Here is a 22,862-nt window from a genome sequence, read left to right as displayed (position 1 = left end):
GTCCCGGGGCCAGAAACTGTGGAATCAATAGCTTCTCAGACTGCACATCAAGGATTGTGACACCATCATGCTCGTTAAGAGAGGTCCCACATCCCCACGAGTGCCAAGATCAGGCTGTTCATTTTGCAGACTTCTATGGTCATGTCCCCCTAGCTCACCCCTTTCTACCCAGACCACTGTGCTCTTTCTGAAGCATAAATAGAAACAGAATCCTCCCCTGCTTAAAATTCTCCAATGGCTCCTATTACCTACAGAATCAAGTTCAAGTTCCTTTACTTGGCATTCAGGGTTCTTGACCATTTAGCTCTTGCTGACCTCTCAGTCTCTCCTCGTCACTCTCAAAACATACCAGACGTGGCCAAACACTTGCAATTCCAGAACACTGAATGCTGGCTCACAACTCCATGACTTTGAGTTAACTTTCCTTCTCCCCCATGCTGTCACCATTCAAAGTTCAAACCTCTAAGTTATTGATTCTCAAAAGTACGGACCCCAGACCAGCAGAATCAACATCATCTGGGAACCTCTTTGAAATAAAAATTCTCAGCAGCTAGCCCAGAATTACCTGAGTTAGGTTCTCTGGAAGTGGGACTCAGCAATCTGTGTCTTAACAAGCCTTCCAAGTAATTCTGAGCAAATATGGAAGTTCCAGGGAGTTAACACCCCAGGGGGTAAGCCTTGGCCCATTGAAAGACAGGAACCAGCGAGTGCAGTGAGTGCATACTCCCCTCCTCCACCTCTCAGCTGGATAATTTTGAGGCACGTTCTGCATTGCTCCTTAGAGGGTCCCCAGTGGGATCAAAGCTCAGCTGCCCACAGTAGTGATCAATTTCATGATATTTCTTGGACTGTTTTTTCCTCCTTCTCAATCCCCCACACCTGTCCCTTGGGATCATTTCCCAAAACAAGTCTCATGCAAATCCTTGTCTCAGGCTCTGCATTTGGAGGAACACAAGCTAAGAGAAAACCCACCTTTATGCATCTTCCTCCTTCCTAAAACCCAGCCCACACCCTTCCTAACCACTAGCTCTTCCCCCACCGCCATAGAAATGTGCCCAACTGCGTGGCATTTCTACAAACCATAAAACCAATACACAATCGACTGCATGTTCCCCCCCCCTTTTTTTTTTTGTGGTACACGGGCCTCTCACTGTTGTGGCCTCTCCTGTTGCAGAGCACAGGCTCCGGACGCACAGTCTCAGCAGCCATGGCTCATGGGCCTAGCCGCTCCGCGGTGTGTGGGATCTTCCCGGACTGGGGCACGAACCCATGTCCCCTGCATCGGCAGGCGGACTCCCAACCACTGCGCCACCAGGGAAGCCCCATGTTCCCTTTTTAAATCGTTTTTTTTTTTTTTTTTTCTTTTTTGGCCACACTGCGAGGCCTGCAGGTTCCTAAATACCAGACCAGGGGTTGAACCCTGGTCCCTGGCAGTGAAAGCCCAGAGTCCCAACCGCTGGACTGCCAGGGAATTCCCCCTTTTGAAATCTTGAAAGCTGCTGAACTCCCAGATATCTCATGAAAATGAATAATGAAATGAATCAAAACTAATATGTAAGGTCTATTGAGCAAAGTGGTGGCTACCAGTGGGGAGAAGGAAGTGGGGAGAGGCAAAATAGGAGGACGGGATTAAGAGGTACAAACTACTGTGTATAAAATAGATAAGCTACAAGGACATATTGTACAGCACAGGGAATAGAGCCAATATATTATAATAACTTTAGTTTTTCAAAGGTTTATTATTTATTTATTTATTTAATTTATTTTTGGCTGCATTGGGTCTTAGTTGCGAGACGCAGGATCTTCATTGAGGCGTGCGGGATCTTTCATTGCAGCACGTGGGCTCTTCGTTGTCGTGTGGAGGTTTCTCTCTAGTTGTGGCCTGCATGCTCCAGGACACATGGGCTCAGTAGTTGTGGCGCGCGGGCTTAGTTGCCCTGCCGCCTGTAGGATCTTAGTTCCCCGACCAGGGATCAGACCTGTGTCCCCTGAATTGGAAGGCAGATTCTTTACCACTGAATCACCAGGGAAGTGCCTATAATAACTTTAAATGGAGTATAACCTGTAAAAATATTGAATAACAATGTTGTACACCTGAAACTGATATAGTGTTGTAAATCAATTATACTTCAAAAAAATGTTTTAAACTAAGATGTAAGGTCTGAATGTTTGAATAACTTTTGTTTGAATAACTTTTATACTGCCTTGAAGCTCATTATCTGTCATTATAAACATAGGACAAATGTTTGGAATCTCACTTTATTGTTGACTTTGGTTTGCGAAATTGCCACTGCTCTTTAAACAGTTATAATATAGGACTGTTTAAGGACCAGGCACTACCAAACTTTGAAAATATGGAGACTTTTAGAATTTATGTAATTAAAAATGTGATTCTTTCCGTTTGGGGTTAGCCAGTTGGAGAGTTTAAATTGAAACGTGTCATGATTGAGGGGTTTTTTTCCCCCCCAAATGGTATTTAAGACAACAAACACCCTCCACCCCACCACTTCCTCCAGCTAACACCTGGTCTTTCTCCTCCCTTTCACGACAAAGTTCTTGAAAGTGTTATCTACACTCCTGGTCTCCATCCTCCTCACCCAACTTACTCTTCAACCCCGCACCTAAGATCTGGCTTCTGCTCCCAGCTCTCCCTTACATTTCACCCACAATGATCACCAGTAGCCTCTGGGGTGCTTCTCAGACCTATATTCCTGAACTTATCGGAAGCATTAGGCAATGTGGACAACTATTTTAAGCTCTCTGGCTTAAACAGCTACCCTTGTAGACCTCCCCACTTCCCACTCCTCCTTGTATCTTCCTCCCTTTGTTAATAGTACCCTCCATCCATTACCCAGGTACCCAAGCCAGAGAGCTGATAGCCATCCTGTCTTTTCCCTCACCTCCTACCTGTAGTCACCAAGTCCTGTTCACCCTTCCCCCAAGGTAGACCTAGAATCCCATCCCTTCTCCAGCCAAGTCCGGGTCACCTTCCCTCTCACCTGGATCACTGTACAGTGTCCTGACACCTCTCCCTACATATCTACCCCTGCCCCCTGCAATCCATCCTCCCCACAGAAGCAGCCAGACCAATCTTTCCAGAATGGTCATTTCACCTCTGGTCGCTCCTCTGATTTGCCACTGCCCTCAGGACAAAGTCAGTGCAGATTCACCTGATATGTGACCCAGTGGATCACTTTCTCTTTCCTAGAACAATGTTTCCACTTGGCTATCAAAACACACTCCGGATTTTTCTTCCACCTCCCTGGCTACTCCTTCGCATTCTTGTTTGCCGGATGCTTGCCTCTCCCCAATCACTGAATACTATTAAGTGTTTCAGGGCCCAGTCACTGGTCCTTTTCTTGCCTTGTTCTATACTCACTCCCTTGGTGAACCCATCCAGCCTCATGGCTTTAAATATATCTATGCTGGTCATTTGTATCTCAACCCCAGACTTCGTCCCTGAAATCCAGACTCAAACATGCAACTCCCTAGCCAACTCGGATCTCACTAGACACTCAAGTTTGCTTCCAAAGCCGAGCTCCCGACCTTCATGCCTACACTGTGCTCTGACCCAGTCTTTCCCTTCTCAGTTAAGGACAATTCTATCCTTCCAGTGCTAAGGCCAAAAGCCTTAGAGTGGTCCTTGACTCTAATTTTTCTCTCACATCACACTCTATCCTTTAGCAAGACCTGTTTATACTCAAAATATAGCCAGTGAAATGATATGAGGTCTGGGATTCACTTCCGAATAATACAGGAGGGGAGATGTGGATGGAGATATCATTGAAACAAGATTGTCTGTAGGTTGGGACTTCCCTGGTGGTCCAGTGGTTAGGACTCTGTGCTTCTACTGCAGGGGGCATGGGTTCAATCCCTGGTTGGGGAACTAAGATCCCGCATGCCGGGTGGCCAATAAAAATAAAAATGGGCAGAAGACCTGAATAAACATTTAAAAAACTGTCTACAGGTTGATAATGGTTGAAGATGGGGGATGGTACGTGGAGGTTCATTGTATTATTCTACTTTTGTTCATGTTTGAAATTTTCCATAATAAGAAAATTGAATCATACCACTTCTCCCTACCTTTCACTGCTACCATTCTGATCCAAGGCGCCACATGTCTTGCCTGGACTGTTGTAGTAGCTTCTTAACTGAATTCCTGCTTCTGCTCTCACCTCCACTCCCCACTCTCTGCTTTTAATCCAATCTTCCCACGAACAGCCAGTGTGATACCGTTAAAATGAAAGTCCATCCATGTCCCTCTTCTGCTTGGAACTCCCCAGTGGCTCCCCATTTCAATCAGAGTAAAAGCCAAAGTCTTAGTAGTCTTCAAGATCCTACACAATTTGCCCCCTACCCCTGTACTCAAACCTCATCCCCTCCCACTCTCCCCCTTTGATCATTCCATTCCAGTCACACTGCTATTCCTCAATCCCACCAGGCATACTGCCGCCACAGGGCCTTTGCACTTGCTGTTCCTTCTCCCATTCTTCTTTAATTGTTTTTATTTATTTTATTGTTTTTAAATTTTTGGCTGAGCCGGGTCTCAGTCGCGGCACACGCGATCTTTCGTTGGGGCGTGTGGACTTCTTAGTTGCCACATACAGACTCTTAGCTGCGGCATGCATGTGGAATTTAGTTCCCCGATCGGGGATCGAACCTGGGCCCCCTGCATTGGGAGAGTGGAGTCTTACCCACTGGACCACCAGGGAAGTCCCACTTTCTCTCATTCTTCCCTCTGACATACATACCGCTCACTCTTCGCCTCCTTCATGTCTTTGCTCAAATGTCTCCTTTTCAGACCTTCCCTAGCCACCTTTCTTGAGACTGAACCCCTGAACATTACCAATTCTCACCCCACCCACACACACGTAGTCAGTACCTTTTAACCTCTTTCCCTGCTTTATTTTCCTGATTAGCGCTTATCACCGTCTTAATTATTATAATGTTACTTATTTATCCTGTTTATTATCTGTCTCCACCATTAGAGTGTTAGCTCTCTGCAGTCCGAGAATTTTGCCTATTCACTGCTGTATCCCCAGGACACCTGCCTGGCACATAGCGGGCACTCAACAAATGTTTGTTGAATGAATGAATGAATGGCATTCCGAGTTTCAATCCCTGCCCACCTGTCCAGGCACAGCTCTCCCCTCTCCCCTCCCTGCCCTCCATGCCAACGTGGATCTGACAGCCGAGTCCTGGCACATGGCAGGATGATTCACACTTCTCAGCCTTATCCTGTCTTGTGCCCTCTGTCTCGTGGCCGCATTCCCAGTCTTTTAAGACTCATCTCAAGCAGGTGTTCACTGACACCACAGGTGACCCCAAAGAAACTCTTCTGCCTGAATTTCCACCAAGTTTCTGTGCCCTCTTTTCTCCTAGTACACAGGACACTGGACTCTCTGTGTCTCCTCTGTCTCCCCCACTGCTCTGGGAGCCCCTGGGGCAGGAACCACGTCTTACATTGTCTTCTTTGCACAATGTCTGGCACCCAGCCAGCACTCAATAGATGTACAGTGAACGAATAACAATACTTGCATTTACTTAATGTTTTCTCTGCTAAATGTTCTCTTGCTTAATCCACACAACCTATGGGGTAGGTATTATTCTTAAACCCATTTTAAGGATTATTTCTGTGAGGGTCAGAGAGGTTAAGAGTCTGGCAAAGGGCAGACTGGAATTCCAGAGTTTGTTCTGCGGAACCCTAGAATTCCCACTGTTCAGCCCAACCTCCAGCGAGTGCCTGCTCTTACTGAGCCTGTTTTGGGTGACAAGCTTGTGGGGATGGGATTGGTGGATAGCATCCAACTCCCATCTCCTGGGGGAGTTGCCTTTCCCAGGGCCATCCTCAAGCCAGTTTCAGTTTCCAAGTTGTAAAAGGGAAACTAAGAGGTGAGAAACGAAACCTACAGCAGAAAGGGTGACTAAAAGCACCACCTGTTAAGGTGGTTTCACCCAGTGTCCCTCGGTACCCCAGCTGCAGTGAATGGCCTCCAGGAAGAGGATCCCCTGGTCAGCCAGACACCCCTTGTTTCCTCTCCACTCTGGTCCTTTGTTCCACAGGGTGCTGGAGGTCAGCTGAGGAGGAGTCCCCTTAAAGAAGAGTGTGTGTGCCAGGAGCTGGGTAGGTGTGTGGGTATAGATCTAGCCACCAGTGGTACTCTCAAGACAGAGATGGCAGTGCCCCCGGAGCTCTTTGTCACCCCAGCTTCCAGGCTGAACTCCTTCGTGGCTCACTGCCTGCATCCCAGCCAGAAGTGGAAAAAAGAGGTGTTGGAGACTGTGCAGACCGTGGAGCAGTTCCTGAGGGAGCAGAGCTTCCAGGGGGAGCAAGGGCTGGACCAGGAATCGGGGGTGCTGAAGGTGGTCAAGGTGAGACTGGTTCCCTCCATCCCCAGGCCAGGGCTGGGCAAAATGCAGCTTGTGGGTCTACATCCCTGAGGATGCTGGAACCTGTTGCCTCATTATCTCTAGCCCATGCTACTGACATCTCAAGACACTCCATCCCAATGCACTGCTGCCTTGAGCAGAGCAAGTCCAGTAAGGAAGCTAATAATAATAGTGTATTTTTTGGATGCACTAGCCTAACCCCTTAACATGTATTATGTCTAATTTGTGTACCCTGTGAGGTATGTACTATTCTTTTCCCATTTTACAGATGAGCAGAATGGAAACTCAGTGATTTAAGATCCATAATGACCAAACATACTGCAAGGTCTCTGATTGGATCTTGGTGTGAATGGACCATCTGTAAAATATAATTTGGGAACAATTGGGGAAATTTCAATATGGCCAGAATATTAAATAATATATATATATATATAAGGGAATTGTTTTTTTAATATTTATTTATTTTATTTATTTATTTTCTTGGCTGCATCAGGTCTTAGTTGTGGCAATGCGGGATCTTTTGTTGCAGCGTGCGGGCTCGGGCGTCTCTCTAGTTGTGGCGTGCGGGTTTTCTCTCCCTAGTTGTGGCGCATGGGTTCCAGGGTGTGTGGGCTTTGTAGTTTGCGGCACACGGGCTCTCTAGTTGAGGCGTGGGAGCTCAGTAGTTGTGGCACGTGGGCTTAGTTGCCCTGCAGCATGTGGGATCTTCGTTCCCTGACCAGGGATCGAACCCGAGTCACCTGCATTGGAAGGTGGATTCTTTACCACCGGACCACCAGGGAAGTCCCAGGGAACTGTTTTTTTGAGGCGTAATAGTTTTGTGGTTATGGGGGAAAATGTTCTCTTTTGTTGGACACAAATGCTAAAGTATTTAGAGACGATGGTACTTAGCGTTTGTAATTTACTTTAAAGTGGCTTAGTTGAAGCAAATATGGCAGAGTTTAGACTTGTTGAATCTGGGCGGATGTATAAGTAAGTGTTCATTGTATTCTCTTTATATTTTTCTGTTTAAAATTTTTGATAATGGAATTTTTTTTTAATGGAAGCTCAGAGAGGTGAGGTCACTTGCCCAAGGTCACACAGCTAGTGGTGAAGCTGGGATTTCACCCAGGATCTATCTTACTCCACTCCAGGCTGCCCTCACTGAGCTTTTTTCCCCCAAGCCCTTCCTGCAGCTGCATCATGTCACCTCCTGTCCTAGCTAGGATAATAATGCAAGAGGGTCAAAACTAGAAAGGTGTGATGAGAAAAACAACTTTGAGGAAAAAATTTTGTTTTTCTGAGTGGCTGCCTAGGCATTTTACAGTATGGTGACCCTACTAACACCAAAAGTTCAGAGTCTGGACTTTTAGATAGGTTTAGGGTATCCCCACAGGTTCCTGCTTTGCCTTCCCCGGTGGAACCTTTTAATATAACCACTGAGTGGGCTTCCCTGGTGGTCCAGTGGTTAAGACTCTGAGCTTCCACTGCAGCGGGCGTGGGTTCGACCCCTGGTCAGGGAAGTTCTGCATGCCACACTGTGTGGCCAAAAAACATAAATAAATAAAATTTTTTAAAAATTTAGAGCTAAGCGGGTTTTAAATAAAATTTTTTAATGTAAATTGATACAGCCACTATGGAGAACAGTATGGAGGTTCCTTAAAAAACTACAGATAGAACTACCATATGACCCAGCAATCCCATTACTGGGCATATACCCTGAGAAAACCATAATTCAAAAAGAGTCATGTACCAAAATGTTCATTGCAGCTCTATTTACAATAGCCAAGACGTGGAAGCAACCTAAGTGTCCATCAACAAATGAATGGATAAAGAAGATGTGGCACATATATACAATGGAATATTACTCAGCCATAAAAAGAAACGAAATTGAGTTATTTGTAGTGAGGTGGATGGACCTAGAGTCTGTCATACAGAGTGAAGTAAGTCAGAAAGAGAAAAACAAATACCGTATGCTAACACATATATATGGAATCTAAGGGAAAAAAAAAAAGAAGGTCATGAAGAACGTAGGGGTAAGACAGGAATAAAGACACAAACCTACTAGAGAATGGACTTGAGGATATGGGGAGGGGGAAGAGTAAGCTGTGACAAAGTGAGAGAGTGGCATGGACGTATATACACTACCAAACGTAAAATAGCTAGTGGGAAGCAGCCGCATAGCACAGGGAGATCAGCTCGGGGCTTTGTGACCATCTAGAGGGGTGGGATAGGGAGGGTGGGAGGGAGACGCAAAAGAGAAGAGATATGGGAACATATGTATATGTGTAACTGATTCACTTTGTTATTAAGCAGAAACTAACACACCACTGTAAAGCAATTATACTCCAATAAAGATGTTAAAAAAAAATAACCACTTAGAGTTAAGCCTGTGAAAAGTTAGTAGCCTCTGCCCCAATCACCTTGTAAGGACTAGGTGCTTGCTACCCCGCTCTATTTCCTGCTGGCTTGTGACCTGGGGTGGAAGACTGCCCTTCCCCTCGCTCACTGTGTCCCTTTGCTTCTGGGATATATAAGTAATAAATCATTTTTTTTTTATTTTTTAAATTAATTTTTGTTGGAGCATAGCTGCTTTACAATGTTGTGTTAGTCTCTGCTGTACAGCAAAGTGAATCAGTTACACGTATACATATACCCCTCCTTTTTAGATTTCTTTCTCACTTAGGTCACCACAGAGCATTGAGTAGAGTTCCCTGTGCTATACAGTAGGTTCTCATTAGTTATCTATTTTTGAAAGTAATAAATCTTATGACTCTACTCCCTTTGTATGGGTGTATTGAAACTGCACCTTTCCTCCAAATGACCCCGGGGGTTTCATTTCCCCACAGAGGGAGTTTGGATGCTGAGGGAGCTACCTGTCCACACTGTGTGGGCGGCTTGTGCCCCCGGCCAACGAGAAATGAACACTTTATTTGGGCTTTAAACTCTCCCCCAACCCCTGAAAATCTGGTAAGCTGTGCTGGTCCACAAGAGTGAATGCTTGTCCTTGGGTTTGAATAGGTTTGAACTGAAGCAAGTCATGAAGCCTGTTCTAGAACGCTCTTCCCTCTCTGCCTATATCTTACCACTGGAAAAGGTGGGAAGGGCAGCACAGGCACAGCCTTCAGCGGGATGGGCTCTGTGCCATTCCCAGCCCTCTCACATAGGGCAGAAACGCCCCACCCCTGCCAATTCCTGAGTTAAAGCCCTCACCTCTAATGTGACTGTATGAGGAAATAGGGTCTTTAAGGAGGTAATTAAGGTTAAATAAAGTCATAATGGTGAAGCCCTAATCAGACTGGACTCGTGTCCCTATAAGAAGATAGAGACATCAGCGGCCTCTCTCTGTCCATGCACACACACAGGTAAGATCATGTGAGGACTCAGTGAGAAGGCAGCTGTCTGCAAGCCAGGAAGAGAGGCCTCAGAAGAAAGCAACTCTGCTGGCATCTTAATTTTAGACTGCAGAATTCCAGAACTGCGAGAAAGGAAATTTCTGTTGTTTAAGCCTCCAGTCTCTAGTATTCTATTATGGCAGCCCAAACAGACTAATGCACCATTTTATGTTGGCTTTTTTCCCCAGGAGAACAGTACCTATAACAGTAGACTAGCATCCTGGTCCCCAGGCCATTTTGGTTCAGTTAAATTCTTAAAGTAGCACTTACATTTTACCTCACACTGAAATAAATCCTTTTGTAGCACGTGAGTGGCACAGAGTGGAGCTTAAAAGATTTAGTGGGCCATCAGGCTCTCTCTAACCCACCCCTCAAACCTGTCTTATACCATCTTCTTTGCTTCCCAGTCCAAACTCTGTGTTCCAGTCTTTTCCCTGTCCCCCATTTATAGTGCCCACTCCTTCCTTGCCCAGTTGGAATTTTCTCTAGCTTCCATGCCGACTGCCCAAACCCCATCTCTTCTTCAGGGTCATGCTAAGCCCTACATCTTAGGGGCCTCTTCTCAACCTTCCAGCCAACCTCTGCATCACTCTGGTACTTCCTGCCTTTGCAGAAATTTAACAGAAAGAGAGGAGGGGATTGGAGGCACTGTGCCTAAGATCTCAGGTGGATGAGATTCTTCCCTGCAAGCCAAGTTTCCGGCTGTAAACAATACCTTCAGGGCCTAAACAGTGAGTAGAGGGATAGAAAGTGACTTGACTTTGGTGTATGTATGTGTTTATACCCATATATGTGAAGTCTGTGTTCTTGGAGTAGAGCCCCATTCATTTAGAGAAAAAAGAGCCTGCTCCAAATTCCCCATCTGGAACTAGCAATTTGTAATGAGGCACATGTATAACACAGGTTATAGATTAAGACTGACCTGAAGAGAGCACACTGACTTTCGTCTAAGCACGTCACACGTCAAAGGCAGCTAGACGTGGAAGAAACCAAGAAATCAAGTGTAGGATTTCCCAAACTGCAGTCAGTTACTAGCCACATTAATAACTGTTTTAAACCTTATTCACATTGCATCAAAGGGATGCTTTGATGCACTGCTGAGGTCTTCTCAGCAAAGCTCACGGGAATTTGGTATATGAGGATCCACAATAGCGATCCATTTCATCGGTGTCAATCTTTCTGGACAGTTTGGGTGGAAAGGACAATTCCTGAAGGTGCGATACGTTCACCACATGTACTAGCATTGGGTCTTGCTTGTGTGTGTGTCACCGACTTCAGCCTTGCTGTAGCAATAATAGCTAAGATACTGTAGAGCTGAGAGGCTATTTAAGTATTTATAGATATATACATAAGATAAAAGCACCTAACTTTTTTCTACCTATTGCTTACTTTCAACAGCGGTGTACACACCACACTTTAGGAAACAGTGATGTTGTCCAATTTGTCTTCTCATTTGAAGATGAGAAATGAAGGTCTGGAGACCTTTCATTGCTCAAGGTCATTCGAGTGTTTAAGGGCAGGATGTTGGGGTTCCTGACTTCCAGGGAACCTAACTTTTCTCTGAAATTATACTGTCCCTTAATCTCTTAGCAGTACATAAAACAAATATTGGTGACCTCGTGACACACCAGCCCTCAGGTGAAATGGAGATCTGTGACTGGCTCTCCTCTTAAACGTTTAAGAAATGGGAGTCTAGGGAAAAAAACCCAAAACAGACATGCAAAGACTCACTCATGGAAGGGGAGCCCATGGTCGTCTAGCTCAGTGCTGGGCTGAACCCTGGATCATCCAAGGAGGGTCTTGGAGGCCTCTCTGCAGGCCAAGAAGTCAAGGCATAAGGGGGAATCAGGCAGGTTAGCTTCTCTTTCTTCATGTTATTTTCATGTAAGATAGCACTGAAAATTTCAAAAGTAACATTGGAAATGTGCTGTGCTTGTCCATTTTCATCGTATAGATAATGACATGAAGGCTCAAAGGGGGATCGTGTTTTGCTAGTTAATAACAGACAACATTCCTCATCCAGCATTCCTATAGCTTAAAAAAGCAATAGAGGCAAGTGGGTCCATGAACGTGGGTTTTGTGGTCACGCAGATTTGAACTTGCATCCCAGCAGGGCTTGAATGGAGTTTTTCTCTCCAAATTAGGCAAATTGTTTCTCCAAGGCTCATGGAGTGGTCAGTGTTGTTATAGGGGAGTGAGGTAAAAGCATTTTCCTCACCATATCCTGCCCCAGACATGTTATCTGAAAGGAAGGAAGGAAGGAAAAATGGGAGAGATATATGGAGAAAGAGGGAGGAAACTAAGGTGGCAGAGAACATTCCTAAAAGTCCTCCATGTTACTTCTGCTGTGCTTCCACACACTCCTTGGGACCTTGCTTGCCAACAGAAATGTTGATTAAGCACTCTGGTTCTTATGTACGTTCTGCATTGGGAACACTTATAGTTAGGTTTCAGGGCTCTGAACTCCCCAAACTGGGGAACTTGTCATTAAAAGGTCCTTTTAAAAAGCACAAGTGCCCCCAAGTTTAATGGCATTAGATTTTGGCAATGATTTCTTGAATATGACACCGAAGGCACAGGCAACAAAAGGAAAATAGAGAAATTGACTTCATGAAAATTTTTAAAACTCTGTGCATCCAGACCCTGTCAACAGAGGAAAAGGGCAATCGCAGAATGAGAGGAGATGTTTGGAAATCACATATCTGATAAGGGATTAATATCTAGAGTGTACAGAGAACTCCTAAAACTCAACCACAAAGCAAACAACCTGGCTAAAAAATGGGCAAAGGACTCGATTAGACATTTCTGCTAAGAAGATACATAAATGGCCCATAAACACCTCAAAAGACGCTCAGCATCAGCGATCATTAGGAAGATGCAAGTCAAGACTACAGTGAGACACCACCTTACACACATTAGGGTGGCTACTGTGAAAACAAAAAATAACAAGGTTTGATGAGGATGTAGGAAATTGGAGCCCTGTGCACTACTGGTGAGAATGTAAAATGGTACAGCCATTGTGCAAAATATCATGGTGGTTCCTCAAAATTAAAAGTAGGATTACCATATGGTCCAATTCCACTTCTGGGTATATACCCAACATAACTGAAAGCAGGTTTTGCAAGATACTTTGTATACCTATGTTCATAGCAGCATTGTTCACAATAACTAAACTGTGGAAGCAACCCAACTGCCCAGTGACAGATGAATAGATAAGCAAAACGGGGTGTATACACAACAGAATATTATTCAGCCTTAAAGAGGAAGTTCTGACACAGGCTACAACATGGATGAACCTTGAGGACATGATGCTAACCTACCAGTCACAGAAAGACAAATGCTGTCAATTCCACTTGTATGAGGCACCTAGAGTGGTCAAGTTCATACAGACAGAATGTCGAATGGTGGGTGCCAGGGGCTGGGGGTAGCGGTTGCTGGAGGGCAGAGAGTTTCAGTTTTTCCAGAAGAAAAGAGTTCTGGAGATTGGCTGCCGCACAACGTGAATCTCCTGAACGTTTCTAAACTCTACACTCATAAGTGATACGATGATACAATTTTATGTGCATTTCACTACAAATAAAAACAAAACATGGACTTCCCTGGTGGCGCAGTGGTTAAGAATCAGCCTGCCAATGCAGGGGACATGGGTTCGAGCCCTGGTCCGGGAAGATCCCACATGTCGCAGAACAACTAAGCCCGTGCACCACAACTACTGAGCCTGCACTCTAGAGCCTGCGAGCCACAGCTACTGAAGCCCGTGTGCCACAACTACTGAAGTGCATGCACCTAGAGCCCGTGCTCCGCAACGAGAGAGGCCACCACTGTGAGAACACCGCACACCGCAACGAGGAGTAGCCCCCGCTCGCTGCAACTAGAGAAAGCCTGCGCACAGCAACGAAGACCCAACGCAGCCAAAAATAAATAAATAAATAAATTTTAAAATTAATTTAAAAAATTATTTTAAAAATTAAATACCAAACACAAGTGCCCCTCGGAGACACAGTAAATATTTTTGTCGTTCACAGTTTAGAGCTGCCTCATTGTCAGGGTGCTAGTCTTCAGTCAACTAGCTGAGAACTGGTACGGAGGGGATGGGAACTTCCATGAAAGAGCTTCTGAAGCTAAGTAGCCTGGTCCATTTCCTAATTTCTTTAGCGAATATCTGAGTGCTTGCTGGAGCCGGGCACTGTACTTGGTCCTCGAGATAGACAGCTGTGAAAAAGTTATACAGAGATCCTTGCAATCTGGGAGTGAGAGGTGGGGTAGGGAAGGACCCACAAATAAAAGCATGGAAGTTTTTAGCATGTTACCAGATGATGTAGGTTACGGGAACAATAAAGCATCAAAGGGAAAGAGGGCTACCCTAATTTGAAGGGGACATGTGGACTGACCGGAGAGAGCAGCCCCTGTAGTTATGGAGAGAAAGAACATTCTAGGCAGAGAGAATAGTAAGTGCAGGAGGCTATGGGGAGGGAGCTGCTAGGAACAGCCAGGGACAGCTCACCAGTGTCTCTGGAAGGGCTTGAGGGAAGGGGAGGGACGGTGTGTGTGTGTGTGTGTGTGTGTGTGTGTGTGTGTGTGTGTGTGCGTGCATGTGTGTGTGTGTGTGTGAGAGAGAGAGAGAGAGAGACAGACAGAGAGACAGACAGAGACAGAGACAGAGGGCGGGGATGGGGAGGGGGAGAGAGGGAGAAGACTGCTTTTGTTCGAATCCAGATGGGAGCCTCTGAAGGGTTTTGAGCTCCGAGCAACACGATCTGACTTGGGACTTACCAGGATCACCGTGACTGCTGTACCTAGAACGGATTGAATGGGAGGGGGCAAAGCAGAAAAACGCATTTGAAAGGGGTGCACAGAAGGGGAGAGCAGGGCTGGTGGGACCTGAGGGGAGAGGTTTTCTGTCTCTTGCAGGGTGCCGGGTAGGGTTTAGTCTGGGTGTGGCCGCCCCGCTCCCCGTCTGCAGCACTCTGCCCTCCTCACCGCCTGTAAACGGAGGCTAAGTACATCCTTGAGGCTCTCCCAGAGAGTTGATGGCCTGCCTGGGACAGTCCTGAGTCACAGCCCCTTGGCTGTCGCCAGCTCCAGGGATGCTCCTGTCCTGAGCATTAACCTCCCTCAGGGGGAGTCCTCATTCTCCAGGGAGGAAATGGATATCTCACTGCTGCGGGCTCTTAACTGCTATAAAGCTGCAGGACAAATGGCTCACTGAACATGCTTCATGCAGGGGGGAGTGGGTAATCTCAGAGAAGGGAATAAAACTTCTCAAAACTCCGAACCGGGGGATTGCGGAGAAGCTCGCTGTCTTCTCTCTTGGGTGCCTGTGTGTGAATCGGGGAAGGAGAGGGCGGGCACCGACTTGGGTCTCGGTTCGCCGCCGCGGACCATTCTTCCAGGGCAAGTTTTTCTTAGTGTCACTCGATTTCCTGAAGTGGGAGAATGAATACCCAGTGTAGAAAAGGGGGAAGAAAAGCGTGTTAGTTAACATGAAATATGGTCATCTGATGACTTGTCCATTATGTATTTGAGGAAGCGGAGATTCTGAAGACCTTCACCTACCCAAGGAGAGGAAATTGCCTCTGTCTAGACCAGGACCTCTTACTTTTGCCACTGGTGACATTTTGTGTCCGATAATTCTTTGCTGTGGGCTGTCCTGGGCATTGTGGGATACTCCTACAGTATCCCTGGCCTCCGCCCAGCGGACGCCAGCAGTCCTTCCCCAGCTGTGACAGCAGAAATGCCTCCTGAACTTGTCAATTGTCCCGGGGGCGGGGAGCTGGGGGGAGGGCGGCAGAGTTGCTCTGGGTTGAGAGCCCCTGACCCAGGCTCAGCAGGCACATGGGTGAAGTCAGGACTGTGTATGTCATGTCCTCTCTGGCTAACAATAATTGATGGAGTTAAAACTAATAGTGGCTTCTGCTTGGTCACTGGGACAGCAGAGCATTCACTGCTCTGCCTTGAGAGAACAATTTTCCTGTGTTTTAACTAATAAGGCCGTTGTGACGGCTGGATTCTGGGCACCCCAACTAATAAGCGTGCCGATAAGGCAAAGAAACCAAAACCAACGTCCTCCCTGATTGCCAGGGAGGGGGCATGTTTTCTTTCCCCTCCCTCTCCTGGATCCATGCAGTAATTAGCCAAAGTAAAATGAATTTTAGCTCATGCTTAATTGCCTTTACAGCGTACTCGCCAGCACGGATGCAGTAGTGCTAAACTAATTTTTAAAATAAATTTTAAAAAATTTATTTATTTTTATTTTTGCCCGCCTTAGGTCTTTGTTGCTGCGCGCGGGCTTTCTCTAGTTGCGGTGAGCAGGGGTTACTCTTCGTTGCGGTTCGCGGGCTTCTCATTGGGTGGCTCCTCTTGTTGCAGAGCACGGGCTTTAGGCACGTGGGCTTCAGTAGTTGTGGCACTTGGGCTCAGTAGTTGTAGCTCGCGGGCTCTAGAGTGCAGGCTCCGTAGTTGTGGCGCACGGGTTTAGTTGCTCCGTGGCATGTGGGATCTTCCCGGACCAGGGCTCGAACCCATGTCCCCTGCACTGGCAGGTGGATTCTTAACCACTGCACCACCAGGGGAGTCCCTAAGCCAATTATTTTTTTAACTTTATGGCTTTAAATAATCCTTGGCTCTGAAATTCCCTGTACCCCTCAGCTACGTAACCACAGGCCCCTCTGCCCTAAATCCTTTTCGTATACTTTTGTAGCTTTGTAAGCAAGGCCCCTCTTTAGGAAGACATAATCCCTTCTCTGTAGAAAACATGAAAGACCTGAACAAATCAAGATTTCTCCATGGAGAATTCAGCTAGTCCTGTGCTTAGCTCCAAACAAGGAAATCCATCTCTCTAGCAAGCATGCCATTACCCGGACTAATGCCTGACTTGAATAACAAGCAAATTGTTGTGCTTTTAATTGTACCCTGCTGGGTCACAAAGCTTGTGAGAGAGGAATGTGCCCAGCTTCTGCAGGAGAAACAGGTCAGGCCTCTAATCCTCCTTTTCTGTCACCTTCCCCTCCCCCTTTCCAATCCTTTCTCTTCCCAGCAGAGCAGAGGGACAAGAAAGAGACAGCTAAATTATGTTTAAAATGGAAGAGTCTAAAAGAAGAAAAACGGTGGTCAGTACTGACTTGGGAGAGGATGCATTATCTATCCACAGCCTCTGCAGTGTGGGCCATTTGAGGACAATCAGTGTTCTCACCGGCTTGCTGGAGGGCGATATCTGCGAGCCTAAACCAGGCTTTCTCAGCCTTGGCACGACTGCTGGGTGGGGTTGGATGCTTCTTTGCTGTGGGCCTGTCCTCTGATGGAAGGACATTTAGCCTCGCATAAGCTGTGACCATCCAAAGTGTCCCAAGACACTTTCAAATGTCTCCTGGGTGCAAAATTGCCCCTGTTTGAGATCACGGCCCCAAGCCCTTCCATATTGGGATGTACTTGCTCTCTCTCTCAATCTCTCCCCCCCCACCAGTACACAAAACCCAAGAAAATCATGGTTCCTGTGTTAAAACTGGGGAGATCAACGTGCTCTTCATGTAGGTAGAATGAGTGGAAAGGAAAAAGACGCTGACTTGTGTGTAGGCAGGGGACAGAGTGGGAACCCCCTCAACACCAAGACTGAAAAGAGTCTTAGGATGTGGGTGTGTTTGTGTCTCCCGCTGGGAAGTGGCAATGCCCCTGGTTGAACAAGCCAACTTTCGAACGCCTCTACCCTGTGCACTTTGGAATAGGGCTTGCTGTGGGCGAGATGAGGAGTGATGGCGAGGCTGCAGAGATGAAGGCGCCTCTGAAGGTGCTGACTGTCTCCTCCCACACTACTCGGGACAGGGGAGAACTACCCAGCTTCACAGAGATACCCATTGCTCAGACACTGACAATCCTGTCTTGGACCTAAACATCGGGATGAAAGAGGGCTACTGACAAGACAGACGTTGTGCAAACATGGGGTTGCACTTCCATTACAGACATCGAGGCAAACATTTCACTCCTGGTGATATAATGAGACCTCCCTATTTTTAGGAATTTACAAGAAGCATTATTGCTTGTCCTTACCGGCCAGAAGGAAAGGCGGGAGAGCGAGCACACTGCAGTGAGCCCCCATATCCACTAGATGGCGGTGTACATCTTCCTCAGAAGCCAGGCGGGCAGCGCTCCGGGCAGCTCGTTGGCCTAAGCAAGACAAGGGCCACTCTTCTTTTGGGAGACAGGCGTCTCCTCTCATTGTCGGCACAAACAGCCCCAAACAATTGCACTGACCACTCAGCTCTAAGCCATGTTCCAGGGCACTGCCGTCTGTTCAGGAGTGAATGCTGGGGAAATGAACCACGCTGCTAATTTGCTTGATTGGGGGCCAAAATAAGATCTCAAGTGACAGTGGGTGTGATTTATTTTTCCAACAAGAATAGGGGCAAAGCCATTTCATCCCACCCCCCCCACCCCCGACCCAACTGCTACCATAAATGAAAGCAATCACCTAATTAGTCCTGAATTACTAACTGGCAGGGTAAAGATCTGCTGGAATTCAAGCTGAAGTGGGGAGTCTGGAGAAAGGGATGTGATTTCTGCAGGGGAGGAGGGGAGGGGTAGGGCAGGGTGGGAGGGGCGGGAGGGGAGGGGAAGACCTGAAGCCCATTGTGAGGTCCTGCGCCCCTGTGGTCTGGGGGCCGTGCTGGCCCTGACCCTGGGAGAAAAAGAGGCTCAGTGATGTCTTCAGGCCGTTCATTTTGTGCAGGAGAATGACTTTATAAACTGAAGGAAAAAGAACCTGTTGGAGAAAACCTATCCGAGAGTTTCTCTGAAAATGCTACAGATGGAGATGAACTGGCTTGGGAAGGAGAGCACAGCCCTGTGGCGCCTGGCCACCCCGCTGCTGGTGGACCCCCCAGGAAGGTTCTGTCACGGAAACGACAGGCAGATCTGAAACCAAGTTGGGCTTTACGTCATTAAGAAATCCCCCAAAGAAATGGAATAAAGGCCTCCTTTCACACTTTGGGTTTTGCATGTGTCCTGCGGAAGCGCCTCTTCCCCAGCTGAGACAGCGCGCTGTCCCCGCGACCCAGTGAGCGGCCCTCGTCCTGCGGGGAAAGCAAAACAGCAGCGGGGTGGGTGCGCGCCCAGAGCTGCCCCTCTCGCAATTGATTTGTTCAGGGGTGACTTCTTGCGTTCTATTTAGATGTGACTTTAATCGAAGTGCTTTCCTAAGGCGATTTATCACAACTGTGAACGGTCAGTTTGCACAGCTGCTGCTCTTTTAGGGAAACGCACAGGCTCGGGAGGCGGAGGGGCCGGCGCGGGCTCCCCTCTTCCCCACGGACCGGCCCGCGTGCCCCTCTCCCACCAGAAATATGTGCACCGCGTCTTCAGAGGCCGCCGCTTCTGTGCTCGGGCTCCTCTTCTGTCTCTGGCTGCTGAACAGCCATCTCCTCTCTCCTGGGAGGAGCAGCTGGTTTCCCTTTGGGGCGCTCCCCTTCTCCCCGTCTCAGCTCCTGCAGCGGAGACGAGGCTTCCCCTCTCTCCCTGCACGCTGTGGGCTGGGTGTGCAACCCGGCTCGGGCCACAGTCCCCCCCACCCCCGTCCCCGCCGACCCCGCTCGGCGCCCACCACAGCTGGCAAAGCCCACACGGGGCGCTCAGTTAAAGCTGAACCTTAGGTGAAAACCACGACTTTTTAGGGTGTCTTCAACATTGCATGCAACATACTTCTATTAAAAAAATTACTGTTTATCTGAAGTTCAGCTTTAACGAGGCGGGCATCCTGTATTTTGTCTGGTAGCCTTCTAGGTTCTAGAGAAAATGTTTGTCCAGAGCAGATCAAATTGGAATCAGCCTAGGACTTTTAACTGGAGCTTTGGGGAAAAAATACTTAAAAGGTATCTGTTGGGACTGCTAGGCTGGTAGGATTCATGCTTGCAACCGCTGGGAGCCAGCTTTGCTATCATGTGGGGAGAGCTGCTTGAACTAGAAGCCAACACCACAGAGAGTAGACCTGTTTCACTTGAACAGGTGGATCCAGCTGTTCTTGAAGCTGGCCCGGTGGGTGGTAGAGGTCAGGGTGCTGATGGCCAGGAGGGATAATAATTTCCTACCCCTCAAATCTGGGAAGTGAAAACAGCAGGGCTGAATGTGCCCACGGGGCATGGCTTCTGTTCAACTGGAAGAGTGGTGAATGGCTATTGGGTGACCAAAACAGTCGGTCTACTATATTCTTACTTTGTTTGCTAATTGTTTTGCTGCATGTAAACTCTTTGTTGCATTAGCTCTTGTTCGTGACATCATGTCTGGAGGCAGGGTCTGATAGACTTCCATGTGGAATTGGAGACTTAAATTTCAAATCTGCCTCTGCCTGGTTGAGTGGCTTTAGGGTCCTCGTAACCTCTACAAAGTTGAGTTTCTGGGTCTGAAACCTAAGGACAGAGGTTATCGTAATCCATTTGGACTGCTATAACAAAATACGAGAGTCTGGGTAGCTTATAAAAAACAGAAATTTATTTCTCATAGTTCTGGAGGTTGGAAGTCTAAGATCAGGGTGCGAGCAGATTCACAGTCCGGTGAGTCTCCTCTTCCTGGGTCACAGTTGGCGTGTTTTCTCTGTAACCTCCCATGGCAGAAAAGTTGAGGGACCTCTGCGGGGTCTCTTTTATGAGGGCACTAATTTTGTTCATGAGGGCTCTACCCTCATGACCTTATCACCTCCCAAATGCCACACCTCCTGATACCATCACTTTGGGGGTTAGGATTTCAACATATGAATTTTGGGGGAGGCAAATGTTAAATCTATAGCAGAGGTACTTTCCCCATAGGATGGGGGAGAGGGAAAGTATGTAAGCACCTGTCATAGGGCCTGGTGTGGAGCAGGTGCCCCATACAGATGTTATTACAAAACATTGAGTATAGTTCCCTGTGCCATAGAGGAGATCCTTCTATCTATTCTATGCCTTCTTTGAATGACCGTAGCACTTGTTGTATCATTTTTATGTCTGTTGTTGCTTTGTGACTGAAAACGAAAAATTTCTATTTGTCCATGTCCTGGCCCTTACATAAAAATGTGTTCATTTATCTATTTCATATTTATTGACTACATCTTAGACACCCTGTTAACTGCTGGTTCTAGATGTTAATAAAATATAGACCTTCCTGCTCAAAGGGTCACAGTATTTGTGGGAAAACAAAAAAATGAAGAACCTATGTCTCTAAGAGCTTTGTACTTCCCAAAGAGAACACACCTCGTAGGTACAATAAATACATGTATCATATGTAAATGTATAAATAGTTAATGGGATTATACACCTGAGATAACTGCTTTTCGATTCTACCGAAATGATGATTATATTTCACCAGGAGCTCAATACCACTCTGAGAATGAGGGCTTAACCCCCGACTTGACTCACTGCATCACTTTCCTATATAAAAATACACAAGTCTGTACATATGCTCTAGAAAAAGGCTTATCTGGCATGAATTTCAGATAGCAAGAAGAAAACTTCAAGAGGTTCAGAGCAGCATCCAGAAGCTCAGATGATTGTCTGGCACTAATACAACTTGCTTGACAGGAAAATAGAGCTGTAAATCTCACAAATCAGATGATCTTTCAAGAATTTCAAAACCTCCTGCTATTAATTGGAAATCCTAGAAGAATAGCTTCTTTTAAAATGTACTGATAATATGCTTTACAGCTTAATATTCAGAAGCCTATGTTTTGGCTAAGTGAGCTTCAGGAAGGAAGGAAATTTGCGGTTTACCTCCATTTACTTTGGAACCGCTGGTTCCAAACGTCTACTTCTATGCACAGTCATCTTATCATCTGTAAAATGGAGGCAACTCTAAGACAACAGAGTTACAGAGATGTTGCACAGCTCCATGTGTCATTGTCTTCATTTGTTTCAGAATACCAATAACATCTAAGCGACTACTGAAAGAGTGCTGTATTATTTGGGGTCATCTAGTGCAGCTCTGTCAAAGTAAAGAAAAGGGACCTAGAATGACTATAATTTTCCCAAGAGGACACAATTATTTTATGGTAAATCTGGGACATGAACCCTGATCTCTTGGATCCCATTCCATTGTTCTTTCATTGGGTTCTGAACAACCCAGAGAAATAAAGAGAAATAAAACTCCTGTGTGCTGTGTCACTGGTACAGGACATGGCAAGATTGGAATTGGAGCACTACATATTAAGAGGTATCTGAGAAATTCTTCAAACTAATTGAGATATATACCAGGTACATAGAAAACACTATGTTTTATGAAGATGATTCTGTGCAATGAACAGAACTGGTAACACACACTGGAAGGTGAATTCTCATTTTCTGGCACCTTGAAAATGCCACCTCAACATACACATTAAAATAAACATTTGAACTGGGTCATATTTAATTCTGCATGCTCTTGTAAGTCAGCAAAATATTCCATATATCATTTAAGTTGTCATTCACTTTTTAACTTGACTTTCAATTTCTAAAAGTCTTTCCAAACGTAAAACAGAGGTGGGAAAATGGTATATGGGAAGCTGCAGAGATGAAATAAGCTTATTTCATTAGGCATAAGGATGAATATCCAAACAACTTCTTCATGGCTGAAAGTGTCCAAATCTACTGTCTTCATTTTGTAGTCAAGGCTTCCGGAAAAATATGCTAATGGATTCCTTATTACCCAAATGCCCCATATCAGTTTCAGTAGGTATCATTATATATTATGGAAATTTTTCTCAGTGACAGTGAAAGACACCCTGGCTGAACATCCCCCTGCCCATGACACAGAGATGATGGTCTCAAGCTATCTTGAAGGCACTGGAGCCCACACTATCCGTTACTAATATTAATGGAGGATAAAACTTCATATTCTGTTTGCTCTATATTTGTTCAATCACTTCTTCCCTTCATTAAACTGGATGGCCCATAATTGAGTCTGTAGTGTGTCTATCATTGGAAACTGAACAAAGTTTTGTTGGTTTTATTAATGTCATACGTTCCTAGGGAGGGTCTATTCAATAACTAAGTCTAGTTTCACAGTTACAAATAAATTATGATGTAACTTTGAATAAATTAAGCTCATCATAAAGGAAGGATACTGAGAGTTGCTACTACCCCTTCCTTGAGGGGCTCTCGTAAA

The 22,862-nt window shown here is 46.2% G+C and overlaps 1 pseudogene; it reads right to left on the bottom strand.

Moving 5' to 3' along the window:
• LOC125963845 (UDP-N-acetylglucosamine--peptide N-acetylglucosaminyltransferase 110 kDa subunit-like) overlaps positions 1 to 22,862 on the bottom strand; it is a 200,595-nt pseudogene that overhangs the window by 67,551 nt on the left and 110,182 nt on the right.

This window comes from Orcinus orca, chromosome 3 (assembly GCF_937001465.1).
Source record: "Orcinus orca chromosome 3, mOrcOrc1.1, whole genome shotgun sequence".
Taxonomy (NCBI): domain Eukaryota; kingdom Metazoa; phylum Chordata; class Mammalia; order Artiodactyla; family Delphinidae; genus Orcinus; species Orcinus orca.
The sequence above is the reverse complement of the archived record's forward strand: the minus strand, read 5'-3'. Positions and strand labels throughout refer to the sequence as shown.